At 38.9% G+C, this 16,540-nt stretch overlaps 1 protein-coding gene across 1 annotated transcript in view; it reads left to right on the top strand.

Annotated features, from left to right (window-relative positions):
* Positions 1–16,540, top strand: part of optc (opticin) — a 132,612-nt gene that overhangs the window by 56,219 nt on the left and 59,853 nt on the right. Inside the window, exon 2 of the mRNA XM_088640465.1 lies at positions 15,730–15,777. The gene's annotated coding sequence lies outside the window, so the exon portion shown is untranslated. The remainder of the gene's footprint in view (positions 1–15,729; positions 15,778–16,540) is intronic.

Genomic DNA, 16,540 nt, shown 5'->3' with positions numbered 1-16,540 from the left:
AAGGCTCCAGAAGGCACATTTCACTGGAGAAGACTTATTAAATCTCTTGTCTTTATGCTACTCTGACACAATAAGAAGTCAGCTAGGGTGGACGTTTTTTCATTTAAGTTAGTTCACCTGGTAGGTTATTCGCTCAGAAATTCATCCCCCGATGGACTTCTGACATCTGCCAAAAAAAAGATTCAGCATATTTCATTTAACTGGAATGGGTTACACAGTGATGCCACAACAACCACAGGAAATAATCAAAATGAGATGTTTAACTAAGCTCAGAAGATGCTGTTACAAAAACCAAGAAAAATGTATAATTTTGTCACACATTATATATATATATGTATGTATGTATAGGAGGTAAATGGTTTTAATTTACATGAGTCTTTATGAAATTATCATACCAGAAAGAGATGTTGTGTGTGCCTGAAATGTTGCAGTGCCTTTTGATTTTCAATACTTTTTTATGGTTAACTATGATTAAGGGATTTGAGAGGACTATACAGTGAGAAGTTTTGTTTTGACCAGTGCATTCTTGAAAGTCATTCAAGTGGATGTTTGGAATAGAAAGTCAGTCACAGCATGGCTAAGTTTTTTCCTTGCTTTCACTGTCACTGACAGCATAGTACCGACAACCAGCATTGTGAATATGTGCTAATGATGACTAATGTGTGGTTTACACATCCTGTCTCCTTTCAGTGACTGTGCATTTTGAGGTGAGATGCTCAGAGTTACAATTGTGTTAGAAAAGGGAACAGACTGAAAAACAAGATACACCATTAGGCTACTGAGATTACTCTCTTTTCTAACTTCAGTGCGCAACAATAATAGGACATCAAACAGGTGGACTAATTGTCCTCTCATTATGTGTGCGAAGTTGAAAAGCAGAGTAAAGCACATTAATCATAAAGTAAGTTGTGGAAGACTGCAGGAAAGTAAGGTAAATACATACAGTAGCAAATACATAGGTTATTTGTCTGTTCTGGGGCATTATTGCTAGCACCCCAGTAAGGTGTCCAACCAGTATACTTCTGGTATATACTGCATGTTGCTCACTGAGCCCAAAGACTGGAATTATACTGCCTACATTGGGATTGTTAAAGGTGGTGGGGGTAGGGAGTGGGTTAAAATAAATACTCAGATTTTGTTGTTCTGAGAGTGTGGGGGGAGAATGCTGTGATTGGTGTGTTGGATTAAAGCATTTACTGTTATCGAGCAGGTGAGTCTCCCACTCAAATTCCTCAGATCCACACTAATACCTTTGTCATGCATTTGTATGTGTATGTATAAATTGTAGCCCTCACAGATACCATTTACTGCTTCTTTTTTAATCTCTTTGTCCAGTTAACTATGAATATATTCTGGATGACAGATTTATATTTCTGGAAATGACACTGCATCCTCTTTTACCACTTCTAGGAAAGGTTTAACATAAGAAGATTGTAAACCTCTTGCACTTTTGGTCATTCTCTAAGTGAATTGGGCTGTTTTTTTACAAAGAACAGAGCTTTGGCTCAATGTCTGGTTGATGTTAACAGTAATGATAACATTGGAGTCTGTTGGTTTAATTTCTATCCATCCATTTTATAACTGCTTTACCCAATACAGGGTTGTGGGAGAGCCAGGGTCCATCCCAGCAAGCAGCTTGCACAAGGTACAGTGCAACCAGGACTGGCCACCAGTCCTTCGCGAGATATAGACACAGTCACCCCTGGGCCAATTTTCCCAGAAGCCAATTAACCTACCAGCATGTCTTCGGACTGTTGGAGGAAACCCACACTAACACAGGGAGAACATAGAAACTCCACACAGGTAGGACCCTGGAGCTCCAAGGCAGCAATTCTAATCATGTGCCACCATGCTGTTCTTGATTCGGTTTGTCTTTTCAAAGTAGTACGGGTTTTGACTCGCATGTTGGCATTCCCAGAGAGGTGCACCACAAGCGTTGTCAGCATCAGAACAGTGTCTGGTTTGGTATGAGGCTGGCTGTATTCATCCAAGAAAAGCTGGTGGGGGGATAGTTGTCTTTCACCAATGTTTCACTGCAGGCCTGACAGATTACACTTTTGGATTCAGTAGATGAAATCAAAGTTAACTCTTCTTGTAGTATTTTTTTCCCACCTGAAGATACTGTACCTGAAGAAAGTGTTCAGTTGTTCACAGGTTAAAATTCATAAATGTGTTGTCGAGGGAGTAGAATATGTACTTGCCTGAGGCATCTTGGAATGCATTAAAATGCATTTAGAGGACTTGTTCTTTTTCCATTAATGATCTTATCTACTATGTGAAATCTGGGTGTCTTTCCCTTTAATTATTGACTTTAGGGTGTAAAGATATGAGCAGCACCCTGAAACTCAAGGATCTCTTAAGTGGAAAAACTAAAGTTCTGATTAGATATCTCTCAGTTACATTTCTAGCATACTGTACATTTCTATAGAGCAACAGTCCCCTGTCCCCATTGCATCCATGCCTTTCTTTGAGTAACTTGTAACTTGTGGAAAACCATCTTTAACAGACATTTTAAAAGAGTTTTTAACCAGAAACAGGCTGGCATTATCTCAGTCCTGGCTTTGTTAGGCGAGGAATTCCACTTTACAAAGAGAGACCAACAGAAAGAAAGTTGAAGAAATAGCTGTTTCTAATTCAGCATCTTGTCACGCACAACAACAAGCTGGGGTGAAAGAGAATGCTTACAACATCCACTTATTTGTACATTTTGCTGTAAGAATTTGAAATACAAAGGCCGCACACCATTAAAATGCAGACTTGCTACTTCTTCAAAGCAGAGACTGTCTCTTAGCAACTGAAGGACTTTCCACACTTGTTTTTAGTTCTCACCCTCTTCTTGTTTTCTCACTGGCCAGTCCTTATACCAAAATAAGCTATGTAATGTCTGTTACCTCATATCTTGTGTGCATCTGCAGCCTCGTGTGGGGCTTTCCACTGTATCTCAGACATTAGCAGAAAATGTGAAGTCCCGAATGTGATGAGGCAAACTTTAGAACCTGTGGGAGAGGTTACAAAAAGGCTGTTAGCCTCAGGGAGCTTAATTTCCACTTGTCATTTTTGCCTTGTGTTGTCAGGCTTGAAGTAGTCCCAAAGGTTTATTCTTTTGGTGGTGGTGTTTAGCACCACAGTTTCAATAAAAAAATTGCTATATCCTAGAGTTGTAATGTCTAATAACAAGGAGTTTATATCCACAGATACAGTATATTAGAATGCACTTCATATAGTTTTATGATTTAATTTCTTGTGGTTTGGGGTAGTTATATGCCAGTGCAAGTTAGGATTAACACCTTTTACAGGCTTTTCACAAATATTTGCATTGGAATCTACTGTACAGTATGTGTAAAGATAAAGGGAAATAACACCTGGCACATGAGATTGTTGTCTCAGGCTTTAAAGTCCTGGCCAAGTACTGTATGTTTCACATTATTGTCCTTCTCTGAAGTTGTTCCTTTTAATTTATTTCCCTTGTATTGAACTTTTGTTTTGTTTTTTTGCTGATGCAAAGATTTGTGTGGGAATTTGTGGCTGAAAATCATATTTTTAAAAGACCGCTTTTATTTCTCCTCTAGGGGTTTAGCACTTCTCCTCTAGGGGTTTTTTCATCATTGCAAAGAGAAATATACGGCTGTGAAATGCACCCAATCTCATTTCCCATGTTCAGAGGAACACCTGAGCTATCGTCCGCCTGCCAAAGCTGTCAAAGAAGAATAATTAGTTGAGCTGGGCGCCTTAAGAGGTCTCTTGAAATGGCCAAATCGATGAGAAATGAATTGGGATAGTATGACTTGACAGATTCCATAGCACGAAACCGAAGTCTGAAGTCATGCTGCTGCTTCTGAAGGAGATGAAGACGAGCCGAAGAAGCTCCATGCTAAAGGCAGCCATAATCTGGAGTCAATCAACTAGCATTCCTCTTTTCTTCCCTGTGAAGAACTGGGTCATGCTGCTGTCGCTCGATGTTATCTCAGTGGTTTCCTGATGTGAGACAATCTGTTTTGCAGCACAAGGAGAAAACGAACCGTAACGGTACTCTATTAAATTATTTCTTTGACTGAGAGCTTAATTTTGCTCAGACCTTGTATCTGGCCTCACTAGTGATCTTAAATGTTCAAGTTTATTTAGTGTCTCTGGCTGGCGTGAAGTTAAAAGATTTTAATGCCTGACGCTTGCCAGTAATCCATTATAATGAAAGTACATGTCCTTTTTGTATTCTCCTTAGGGTTCTCATCTTTTAATGACAGCAGCACTGCATTCCTTTGGACAGAGTCATTGTTAGAAAAGGAGATGAAGAATGTGCATGGTGTTCTATAGTGAAGTTCATTAGTCAGTATTTATTTATAGGTAGTAGTATTTATTCAGGTGGCACAATAATAAGCATTGCTGCCTTGCAGCACTGGGGCCCTGGGTTCAATTCCAGACCTGGGGTGCTATCTGTGTGGAGTTTGTGTGCTCTCCCTGTGTTTGTGTGGGTTTCTTCTGGGTGCTCTGGTTTCCTCCCACTGTCCACAGACACACTGGTATGTTAATTGTCTTCTGGGTAAATTGCCTTTGCTGTGAGTGTGAGTGTATGTGCCATGATGGACGAGTGTGATGGACCCTGCCTTGCGCCTGTTAGACTCCCACAGTGACCCTGAACTGGATGAAGCTGTCAGAAGACAGATGGATAGTTCCTATTTTGACAATCTTTATTTACTCTAGGAGAGTCCTAGAGCATGGGAAATAACAATTCCTATTTCTGTAAACATGTTTTGTAATATTCTTTACTTGCTACCAATTAAAACAGGAGATTGTAACTCCAGTTGTGGGGGTGGGGCAGAGGGTTTCTGGTTTTCTTTCCATCTGAGCCCTTAATTGCTTAAGTGAATTCCTTTATTGTTTAAAACCTTTCGTATTCTTGAGAAGCTAAGGATGTAAAGAAACCCATAAAACCTGCTGAACAGCGAACCAGAGTTTGGCTTCCCTGATTTTCCTGAATTATTATGTGAGTTTTCACTGGCCAAATATAATTTTCCAGACAAGTGCTGTTTTTACATAGTGATGCACTGAAAAATCACATATTAATCAAACTGGCAAATGAAGAAGACCATCTTTTTAAAAATAATATACTGTTTCTGCTTCCACCTTTACAGCCCCAGCAGCTGTTGTAGGATTTGTTGAGGTGAAAGCCAGCTGACGTCTGACTTCTTTTTTTAATCATGGTGCCTTTGGATCTGAAACAGTATAGGCTTAGTTAGATTTAGGGAGTTTCTTGTACATTTATGAAAAAGCAGCCATACCTGTGAGCTATTGGGTTATTGCAGCCTTGCAGAGATATCAGCGAGAGACACACCACTCCACCATTCTGAGATAACTCTCTAAAGTGTCATGGGATCTGCACTCTGTCAATAGATAAATGGCTCTGACACGTGCGGGGCTGGATTCTGGTGCTCGTAGTCCTTAGGCACTTTCACTCCGAAATGTGCAAAAAGAGGGGTAAACACCAATTGAATTACGTCGAGTGACATGATGCACTTTAAACTATTCTAATGCTAAACCACTTGATTGCTGGAGCAAGTCGAGCGTCACCATCACTTCGATACTTCTAGTTTCTACAACAGCCGCTCGATAGCATATGATTATTGATTTGGAGCACCTAGAGTCGATCGCAAGCATGTTGTTTCAGCTCATTTTTCATTAGTCACTAGTGTTTCTCGCCTTCGTAGGCCCTAGGCACTGTGCCTAATGGGAGATCTGGCACCGGACAAGTGGGCATGTCTCAGGAGTGTGCCGTGTGTCATTCTCCCCACTCAGTTCAGGAGTTGTAGCTGTAAAGCTAAGTGTAATATGGCGATTCAAAACTATCGGTATGATCAAAAATAATTATGTGGAGTTGCCCTTCCAAAATGTAATCATGTGGGGTTGAAAAAAGATCCACTGGATCTTGCAACATATTTCAGAATCCAGAGTTAATCTTCCATTTGACATTTTCTGTGTGCATTTGTTTGAAAGACTTTAGTGAGCAGTGAGCAACATGAATTTCTACACCAGCTGTTAAAGCAGTAAAGGTGGAAAATTCTGTAATTTTACACCATGCATCTGATTTTAATTGCGACATTCCATCTTTTTATACTTCCAGGTTTCATAATGGTGTTGTACAATAAGTATCGGTTTGAAGACTCTGTATGGAAAAATAGGAGAAAAAAGATGCCTGATTCTGCCTCATACCAGTTTTATGTGGTACAATGATGCAATTCTTTGTTTTCCTGGAACATCATCTCATCCTTTTTTGCTTTTGTATACTTAAAAATACATTACTTTTGTGTCTTTAGAGTTCTGCTAAATGGGCATAGTAACTGCTCATGGTGTTGACAGATATTGGAGAATAGATGCCCTTTTCTCCTAATCTGGACTATTGACAGTTTTCAGAGTTATGTACTGATCCCCTCTGTTGAAACCCTGAGTTTCAAATATGTGTATATTGAAGGAAATCAGAAACACTTCAAGGAAGTTTTGTCAGAAGACAGATAAGAAGTCTGTTTCCTTAGCCTGTTTCTAAACAAGAAAGCAAGCATGTAGAAATCAGGATTCCTTAAGATAAGAAGTGGTGTATTCCACAGTATGTATATTTACAACTTCTTACACTGTTGTTGCACATTGCCTGTTGTTGTTTTGCACATTCCCTGTTGTCTCTGCCTTTCTTTTCTTGCACAATTGTATTGTTTGCACCTACTTACTGTCTGAGAGCTAGCTAAATAGCATTTCGTTATACTGTACCATATACCTGTGTACGAGTATAATTACAATAAACTTGAACTTGCTGGGTTTTGTTAGAGGGGTCTGTAAAGTAAGTTGTTAAGGCTGATGTAGACAGCAGTGGGGGCAAACAAGTGAGTCAGCATGCAAAATGAGATTAGACTCTTGGAATTTCCACCTCTTTGTGTCACCTGCCCACTTGAGACTGAGTGCTGTGTGAGCCCTTCCGTTTGGAAAGGAATTCTACTGCGTTTGCGGAGAGTGGAGGCTGGAAGTTTGAGGTGAGAGGTCAGACACTAACAGCTACTGCAAACTAACGAGGGGGAATTCTGCCAGACTCTCACTTGAGTGATGTAGTGCTTTCCCCATTCACCACTCATATAAACTCTGGGATTTCCCTGCCAGCCTGAATGGAGATTTTGTAGAAAACACAAGGAAAGAAATACCATGGATGGGATGGGATGCAGATTCTGGAAATCCCAGGACCTAAATAGGACAGCACCACCAAACTTTGAGAAGAGTATAAACAAAGCTAAGCTTCATACATGATTTGGGTATATTGTGTAGATGTAAATCATTATATCAGATCTTATATCTGTAATCAGATTGCTTTACTTGAGTGCATACAGTATATAAGACAGGAAATAGCAATTCCTTAAACTATTTCAAGGCTGGGTGAAAGAGGCATACTTACTATTTGGATAGGCTCAGTGTTGTAGTCATGGTAGCCTGAAATATTACTCTAATTTCTAACAGCCTGTCTTGTAAGCTCAATACTCATATAGTTGTGTAAACTGTATTATAGAGTGTTGTGCTGTACTGTACATATCTAAAGTACAGGGTAAAGCATTGAGGAAAATTGCAGAAAACTGACAAATGAATGAATCAATCCTAAGTACTCCTGTATGTATTTTTGTCATTGTTAGATTATTGAAGCTTTAGATTTTCTCAGGTGATCATAAACTCATGCAGTCTCTCTCCAAACTCTATTTGTAAAGGGCCAAGGCCAGTTACTATAAACACTCTAAGTTAGATTTAAAACACATCCTAGACGATTAAAAAGTAAAGATGATAGTGACCTGGCTGACCAGACAGTAAAAATTCACATACAACTACTGTAGAGAGGAAAAACACGGCCCAGAAAGGACCATGCTTGCTTGGACCTTGGAAAATAAAATTGTTAAAAAATGTTTAGCATTACATGGGATAATGGGAATCTGTTTTCTTTTGCCTCTTACTTTCATGGTAGGCAAGAGAGACTGATGCCTTTGAAATATCTCTGGTTCAAAGTTCAGAATATATTATGTGTAATAGACATGCTGTTTTCTGTTGATAGGTGGTTAGATAAAATACAATGGATATTTTCTTAGTTAACAGGAAGCTCAACATCACAAATATTACCAACAGATAGGTCATACAGTATGTAAAAATAACCTTGAAGTGATCTTGCCTAACAAAAACAAATTAAAAAGAAAAGGCTATCAGGAGACTTTTCTCTGTAAACGTGTGTGCTAATATCCCCTGGTGTGCATTGAATGTGTTTTGAGATGAGGTCATGGTTTCTTCTACCTTTCGGGGGCATACGGTAATCTGGGATTGAATCGGGATGTCTGAGATCATGTACTCTAGAGGAGACAGTAGTAGCATGTGGGATCCCTCATCTCTGAGACCTCCACTGTGCCTCATCACTCGCGGGCCTCTTTGTGAATAGCAGGTATCCAAATCTCGCAGGTTAAACAGTGCCAGGATATCAGTGATTGGCTCTTATCATGAACAGATTTGTTTTCTCATTAGCTGCAGTGCCAAAAGGTGACGGCAGCCCCGAAACAGATCTGCTGTTAGTTTTTCCCAGTTTAAAGCAACAATTGTGCATGTGATGCCTTTTTAAATTATAGCAAAATTAGTAAGATGTAATGATCAGCGGCAGCGTCCACAGAATAGCGGGCACCTATCGGAGGAGCGTTGTCTTTCACCCGCAGCACCACAGGGTTATAGAGCTCTGCTTACACAAGGAATGCAAGAATGACAAGTATCCGATAAGCAGAAACAAAGATGGATCAGTTTTCTAGCAAAGAAGGAGCAGGAGGGCAGCCTCTGCCTTCAGATGACACAGCAGACACACAAAGGAAAAACTCCCTACCAGCTCCCTTTAAAGGAAAAAGTCTTTGAGAAAAGTTAAATGTGAGATGCTAGTCCATTATAACCTTTTTTAACTTGTGGAAGATAGGAAATTGTAGTTCTGTATTGCTCTTGTGAGGCTTAGGTGATGTTAGCAATGCAGAGGGAGGTAACAATTGCCTATTTGCCAGCAAGTCTTTCCAAGGATGTTTCCAGAAATGTGCCAAGAAGATATTAACTTCCTGAGACTTGCCATGTCAAGAGCTCCACTTAGCTTTTTAGGACACAGGGTTATTTGAATGCAATTTTTTTTGTCACAAATGCACAGTCTCTGGTTCCACCCCGTAATAAATGCTGCTTCTGCCAAATTCATTTTAAAGCTTCATTTTGCTTTTTTTTAAATGAAAAAAAAACTGAGAAATGGAAAATGAATATTCTCACAAGCCACGTGCTTTGGTTTGACATTTCAAAAAAAAAAAGTTAACATATTTACATCCAGCTGCACCATCTCTAGACAACCCAACAATCTGTCTAATCAAATTAAATTTTCCTTGTGATTCTCATCCTGAAGAAACAGGAAACTGCCGGTCTTCCATTAGATGAATTTAAATTAAGACCTTCATGTTTAAAATAGAGTAGGTGTAAAGAAAAGGAAAGATACTTTGGGATTTCTGGTCATTTAATATTTTAAATTGGATGCTTTTTAGCTACTTTGTCACTATATATAAAACATTTTGTATGCTTACCTTTTAATTTTACCTATATCTGAGGTTTTTACTTCTGCAGTTCAGTGTGAAAAATGAAATGGATTGACTGATTAATTCCCAGACTGAAAAGAGTTAAAGATCCCCCTGGTTACTAGCTCAAAGCAGTGTCTGTTCCTGGAACACTGCAGATCAGAAGAAGACGAGCTTTGGAGTAAGAGAAAGTGTCTGAACAGGTAAACTGCAATAAATCACCTAAAAAATTTGGTTTTGACGGATTGAAGCATGAAGGAATGTGGTTTGTTTTCTTCTGTTTTTAGGACTGTGAAGTGCTTTTCATGTTGCTGTCGGAAATAGACACATGTTGTTTAAGTTACCCCATGCTTTTTAAAAAATGGTTTAGAAAATGTTCTTTATGGATAGGTTTATGATTCTTCTTATTATTCTGCTCACAGTGTTGTTCGGATGAATTAAAAAATATGATGTTTAAGAGTGTTGTAAGAATTATCCATGGTTTCATTGCACTATCCTACCTTCTCAAAAAATCCTGGATGACTGTCAACAAAATAACTTGGTAAGGTACTTGACAGGGAAATGGCCTTTGTATGAGACCAGTGAAATGTGATTGCTTTACATTCAGCACTGGTAAGGATATTGGGCTGGAAAGACGTTTAATAGCTCCTCATTCTGATAGTGACTCAATCCTTGTGTACCAAAAGCAATGTACAGTATGTTAGTCACCTTTCCTGTGCTGACACTCATACCACATTTATTACTCCTTAACCTTACATTTTGTATCATAAAAAACAGAGAATGTGACATTATCTGCTAAGGGACCTATATGCTTAATATGTTTTCTCAGTTTGGTAAATGAACATGGGAACAAGTCAGGTTGCCAGGGTCTCGTAGGTAATTGTAGACCGCTTGCGCTGCAACTAATGTCTTCCACAATTTTAGGGTGACCACTGAGTTCAGTTCAATTTCAATACAAGGCAAGAAGGAGGTTCCTAAAATCTTTCTAATAATATCACTGTAACCTTCTTGCTACAAGAAAATCATCATCCTCAGTGATGCAAATTTAATGTTGTATCTGTTCCATTACCTACCGGATTTAATGTGATGATGCTTAACTGCCTGATTTAAAAAATAGAGGAAAAAAATCCTTTCAGACTCCTATTGGTTTCCACTGTGAAAGAATCAAAATCATGTCATCTTTATCTGAAAACAGGTACTGTAAGTGATTTGTTGTTCATCAGAACTGCTTAAGTTTTCCTCTTTTATTACAGCAAGGAAGTGTCTCCTGGGTGCTCCTTTCATCTTGCCCTGTAATAATAATCTTGTGTTTATCCAGATATGTCCGTGGAGAATAGATTCTCTTTTACAATGGCGACATGGTCAAGAGGCTTAAACCTATGTTGCACAGAAGACAAAGCAGTGAAACAAAGGAAAAATAAAAGTCAATAACAGGCAAGAACATACGTGATGTGTCAGGCAAAAAGGATTTAATCACAAAACAGAAAACACCCTCAGATACAGTACATAAGGTGTTTAGTTTCAGGTCACTGTACTGATTGCCAGTCATTGGCAGCAGCAGATTGGAATAAATTCTGTCTGGTAGTTGCTCTTGGAAGGCTCAGTTTGAACTGCAATAAATTATGGTAATAGAGGTTTTCCCAGATAAAGATCTATAAATTAATTTAAACCACTAAAGCTGTCAGTAGGCAGAGAGGGTCCATCAGAATAGTATTACCCATCAAGTTTTCCAAGGACAGTTTTAGAGGACATTCTGTAAACAAGCAAGGAATTTGAACCAAGAAGAGCATGTCAAATGAAATTTATGATCAACAAAAGAGCACTTTAGTTTCAGAATTAGGAATGAGCTTTGAAAGTAAGACACTTTCCAACCAGATGCCTAAATACTTTTAAACTGACTTGTTCCAACTTTCTTACACTTAAAATGTGCTGATTTAAGGGAGCAGTTCACATGTGCATTATTTTAAAATAACCAATAACTAAATAACTAATTAACTAATTAAGTTATAACTGCAATGTCTTTTTAAGATAATTTGCAGCCTAAAAAAAACAGGCAACTTTCACCAATTTCCCTGTCGTATCTTTTCCAAAACATTTGACAAAGCGGAGACCCAAGACTCCTATTGTGTTGCGGTTTCAGGATTTACAGTAATTCTAGGAATTTCAGGATTGTCCATCTGCTAGCATTTGTGTTAAGCTTTTCTGCCGAACTGGTACAAAGAGGTAATCCTGTTTGAATGTTCCTCGTTGTTTTTAAAAACGTGATGCACTTGGAATATCCTTTATTCAGTTTTGGGATCTTTGGACTATAGAACATTGGCTTGGCTTCTTCTGGAGTCTACAGCTTGTGGAATGTGAAATAGGGTCTGGCATTTCCAAAAATAAATGCCTGAGCTCTTTAAAAAGATGTGAGTTTTAAATCAGAGCCTGTTGGTGGTATAGTCTGGGCTAAGGCTGGTTACTAGCACATATTCTTTCTGAGTGAGCTACTAATATCGTCCATGACCAATTCTTCATCTGAGAAATCGGCGGTGAAGGTCTGGGCTGCTACACATCTGCAGCACAGCAGCTTCTTCAAAAGGTCTGGTGGGGCCAGTGTGATGTAGTGCTGAAGCCCCTGGGCCCACCGCAGGAGAGGAAATGTTTTTTAAGCCCTTCACACGTCTTGTGGGGTGTTGAACACGGGAAATATGTAACCCTGACTGCTTCAATCGGTCCAGCTGTATAAATGGGTAACACTTCTTCAATTCCGTTAAGAGTGTCTATTTCCTATTTTCTTGAGAATGAAGTGCTTGCTAACATCAATACAGGAAGTCTGAACAGTAAATCACCCATGACATGCAATGTTACTCATCTCAATGTATATGCAAGATGTCTCATAAGAGCGTCAGGTCTGCTGATTTTATATACATCTTTCATAACACCTATTGTAGTTAGGTAATAGCCTTTCTTGTGTTACTCATGCTTCTAAAACTTATTTCCAGTGTGTCGTTTGCCTTGAAAATAGGCAACAATTTACTCAATACTGTAGGTGTCTGTGTATGTGTAAAATATGTACACTGAGCTATAACTACCTCTTTCCAATTAAGCTATTCCTTTCAGAATCACACTTGAAGGTTGGATGAAAACATCTTACAGCTGTGTATGCAGCTGTTCATTAGATAAGACCCAGATCTATTTTTCTAAAACTGCAAGTGCCTCATAATGACATCCTTTTGGCTATTTGGACTTCAGGGGAGAGTAAAACCTGAGTACATTCCTGTTTGCCAAGGGGCCGCCTCTATTGTCCTTGATTAGTGAGACTTGCTTTCTTGTAGCACCTCCTATAACAAGCTCCAGCTGCTTCCAGAAGCACATAGCAGGTTGCAGTAATTTTCAAGGTACTGGTACTTGACACTTGCTTTTCTGCCACATGACAGCACAGCTGGACAACCAGGAGAGCCAGGAGTCTCTCTTCATAAAATATTAGTGTGATATACCATGGTGAAAGTATAATGAACTACCATGAAACCATGGTAAAAGCACAGTGAAGCATACAGTTCCTTGTTTAGAAATACAATTCAAAAGGTAACCTTCTAAATTATTTTGTTCTAAACTCTGTTAAAACAAATTTAGCATTTTGTTGTACAAAAGTAGCCTTTTAACTTGATTGATGTGTAGGGAGGAGTAGATGTAAAAATGACCTGAAAGGCAGTCGGGTAGATGTAATGGATTAGGTGATACAACCCGTCATGTTGGCTGCTGATGCATTCTTCACTTTGAGTTGATGTGGTCTAGTTTATGAAGATCCTGATAACCTTGAGTTAATCGCTTGGTTTCTTCACACTCAAACACAGCAGGACGTATAATGGTCTAGGCTGTTTAACAGTAGAAATACTAAAGGAGGTTGTGTGTTAGATACTGATGCTCATAATATAATGTCACTCCAGACTGCCAGATTTAGATACCTGCCAATGTAGTGACCTATTGGTTTACTGTTCCATGTAGCCTTATGGCCAGGCAATTGTTTCTCAAAACAAACATGTTAAAGCGGAAATGTTAATGTCTCCACAACTGCACTGTTGGAATTTGTAATATTTTTTCATTGGACATTGCCTAGTGCTGACTTCCATTAGCTTATGCTCATGGTAGGAGTATGTGCATGTAAATATATATTTAGACTGTTTTAATGAATGTGCCCTTCCTCTAACCCTCCAAAAAAACTGCCACTTTTTGTCTGCAGTACTTGTGTGTTTTTAATTGCCTTTTTGTCCCCATTCAACATCTCTTGTTCAGGAAGCTCTTTTTCACAATATCCATATATGGGAAACAAATCTTCATTAAACCATCAAACTCTTCAACCTCCATTGAAGAAAAGACACAGTGGCAGTAGGTTTATGAACAGGTGTAATAATCCATGTTTCTAAGTTTCAAAGAAACAGCAGTTATGCTATAAATCCAATATTATATAAATTATCCTATAAACAGTTGAGTTTGTGCCCTTATAAAACTTTTATTACTTTAACTGGACCAAATATCCTGCATTTTGTCCTCTTTGGCACTACATTGTAATTTAAATAATACAACTTAAGTTAAATGATTGTTTAAAATATGAAACATGAAAAGGCAAATTTCCTGTGCTGTGGGAAGAAAAACATTTCTACATCTGTTACAGCTGTAGCTGAATTTGCCTTAATCCATCTTCTTTAAAGTTTAAACACTTCAATGTGAATTCTTACTATAAATCTAAAACATCACCCCTCAGAAGGCATAAATAAAAGGATCATGAATGTCAAATACAGGACTTTCTATTCGTACTACAAACCCAGCGCTAAGAATAGCTAAACCTCCTCTCCTCAGGATGTTGCAGTAACAACTACAAAAGTCAAGGGCATAGTAAATAAAAAGACACAATGGATACAGCGAAGACTGCAGAATATGACAGCAATTGAACTGGATCTTATGACTAGATGAAAATCAGCAAGACAGATTTATTCATTGTGGAGTGCAGGATTTATCTGCAGTACCTGAAAGCCTAAATGTCCTTTATTCTTAGCTGTTTTATATACACATTGCCTATACTGTATGTGTATACAGTATTTTGCCTTTTCTAAAGATGTACAAATCAAAGTGGGAGGAGGTGGGGTGTCAGCATTCCGTTTGTCTTTGGTGAATTGTTTCCAGGTAGAAATGTAGCAGTCCTGGTCATGTCTGACGGGAGAGAGCAAGGCAAGGCCAGGCAAGGCCGGGCGGGCTCTTTCCTGAGCAGGGCACTTCTGGCTAAACCATTACCATTTCGAAATGCAGTGGGTATGAAAAGTATATTTTTTAAGTGGTTCTGGAAGCCGTCGATATTTATTTTTTAAAATAATGAATCCACCTGACTTTGTGATGGCAACTAGGAGACATTGTAACAGTGCAGGCGCTGAGTGCACAGAGAAGAGCTGTAGCATTAACAATCAAGTATGACTAGCCGATTTCTCGAGGATAAATCATGTAATTAAGTGTTTGGTTAGATTTGTTTAAAATGATAGCTAAGTCAAGATATAAGTGATAGGTTAGACTACATTCACACGTAGCATTTTTACAGTGATGTGCTGTCTTTTTGTAACTACAAGAGAGACACACTTAGAACAAGGTTAGCGACATTACATTAGACTATTCCAGTTATTATATTGGGGAAGTGTCACATGCGCAATGTCCATGCTCTTAAGATCATTAATCCCCATATTTACATTGTTCTTATGGGCGAAAATCCTCCTGTATAATGTACTGTATGCCATTTCTCTGTAAGTCGTGATCTTCTGGTCCCTGACCCCAACATACATGTATATTGGGGAACCCGTGTAAATGACTTCAATGGATGCTCTTGATGCTCTTTGATTTATCCTGAAAAAGGCCAAAGTCACCACACTAGCTTTGAATTTACCAGAGATGCACTGACTTCAAGTGCAGCAAAAAGATCCTGAACAGCGGCTGTGGTACAGCTGGGGATGTAGACCAGCCGGTGCCATATTAGCTGGGATGAGATGATTGAGGGGGCAGAATCAGAAGAGTTGAGGTTGAAGGGTTAATCTGTAAAATAGGTTATACTGTATTTAACAGGTTTGTGATCGGGATGAATTTCCCTCTCTAATTCCTAACCATTCATGTGTTCTTACAGGGTGTGAGGCGAGGACCAGCGAGATACAGTCCTGGCTGTTTGTACCAGGTAGGAAATATTTCTGTGTAAAAATAAGATAAGATCTTTATTGGCCATATACAATTTCTTGCATTAGGAATTCATCTTTTTGCATATCCCAACTTGCTCTCCATGAGACACACAGACAGGGAGAGAAGCTTGGGGTCAGAATGCAGGGTCACCCATTGTGCAGCGCCCCTGGAGCAGTTGGGGTTAAGGGCCTTGCTCAGGGGCCCAAAGGAGAAGGGTTTCTCTGCCAGCCATGGGATATGAACTGGCAACCTTCCAGCCACAGGCGCAGATCCATAGCCACAGAGCCACCGCTCCACCCCTTGTGAAAAGTACGTACCTTGTGAATCAAAAAAGATCACAGGTTAGTTTTTCCACTCACTTTCCTTTTTCTAATGTCTACAATTTCATTCTAAATGGCTTGATAGGAAAAGTACAAAAAAGACAAAATCATAGTTAATTGAAAATGTATGTGTGCAAATCAAAGTAAACTAAAGTAGTTTAACTGAAATGCTTTATTTCCTGCACTTGAGGAGAAATTGGGAAAAATATTTAAACTTCTCAAAACCAGCAGTTTAAGACCCTTCTTTTTCTGATTCAGGAAATCTGATTTTTTTGTTTTGTTTATGTAGACATGCCCTTGAAATGAAAAAACAGGGCACTGAGGTCAGGAACCTTGTATTGTTTAGGGGATATTTTTGCAGCATCACAGGAAATGCAGTATCATGCATGTTTCTGCCAAGAATGTAAAAGGTCAGCTCCTTCTTTCAGTAGTACTTTTGCA

The sequence above is a fragment of the Lepisosteus platostomus genome, chromosome 7 (genome assembly GCF_059453375.1).
Source record: "Lepisosteus platostomus isolate fLepPlt1 chromosome 7, fLepPlt1.hap1, whole genome shotgun sequence".
Classification (NCBI taxonomy): domain Eukaryota; kingdom Metazoa; phylum Chordata; class Actinopteri; order Semionotiformes; family Lepisosteidae; genus Lepisosteus; species Lepisosteus platostomus.
This window is presented reverse-complemented; position numbering and strand designations above follow the sequence as displayed.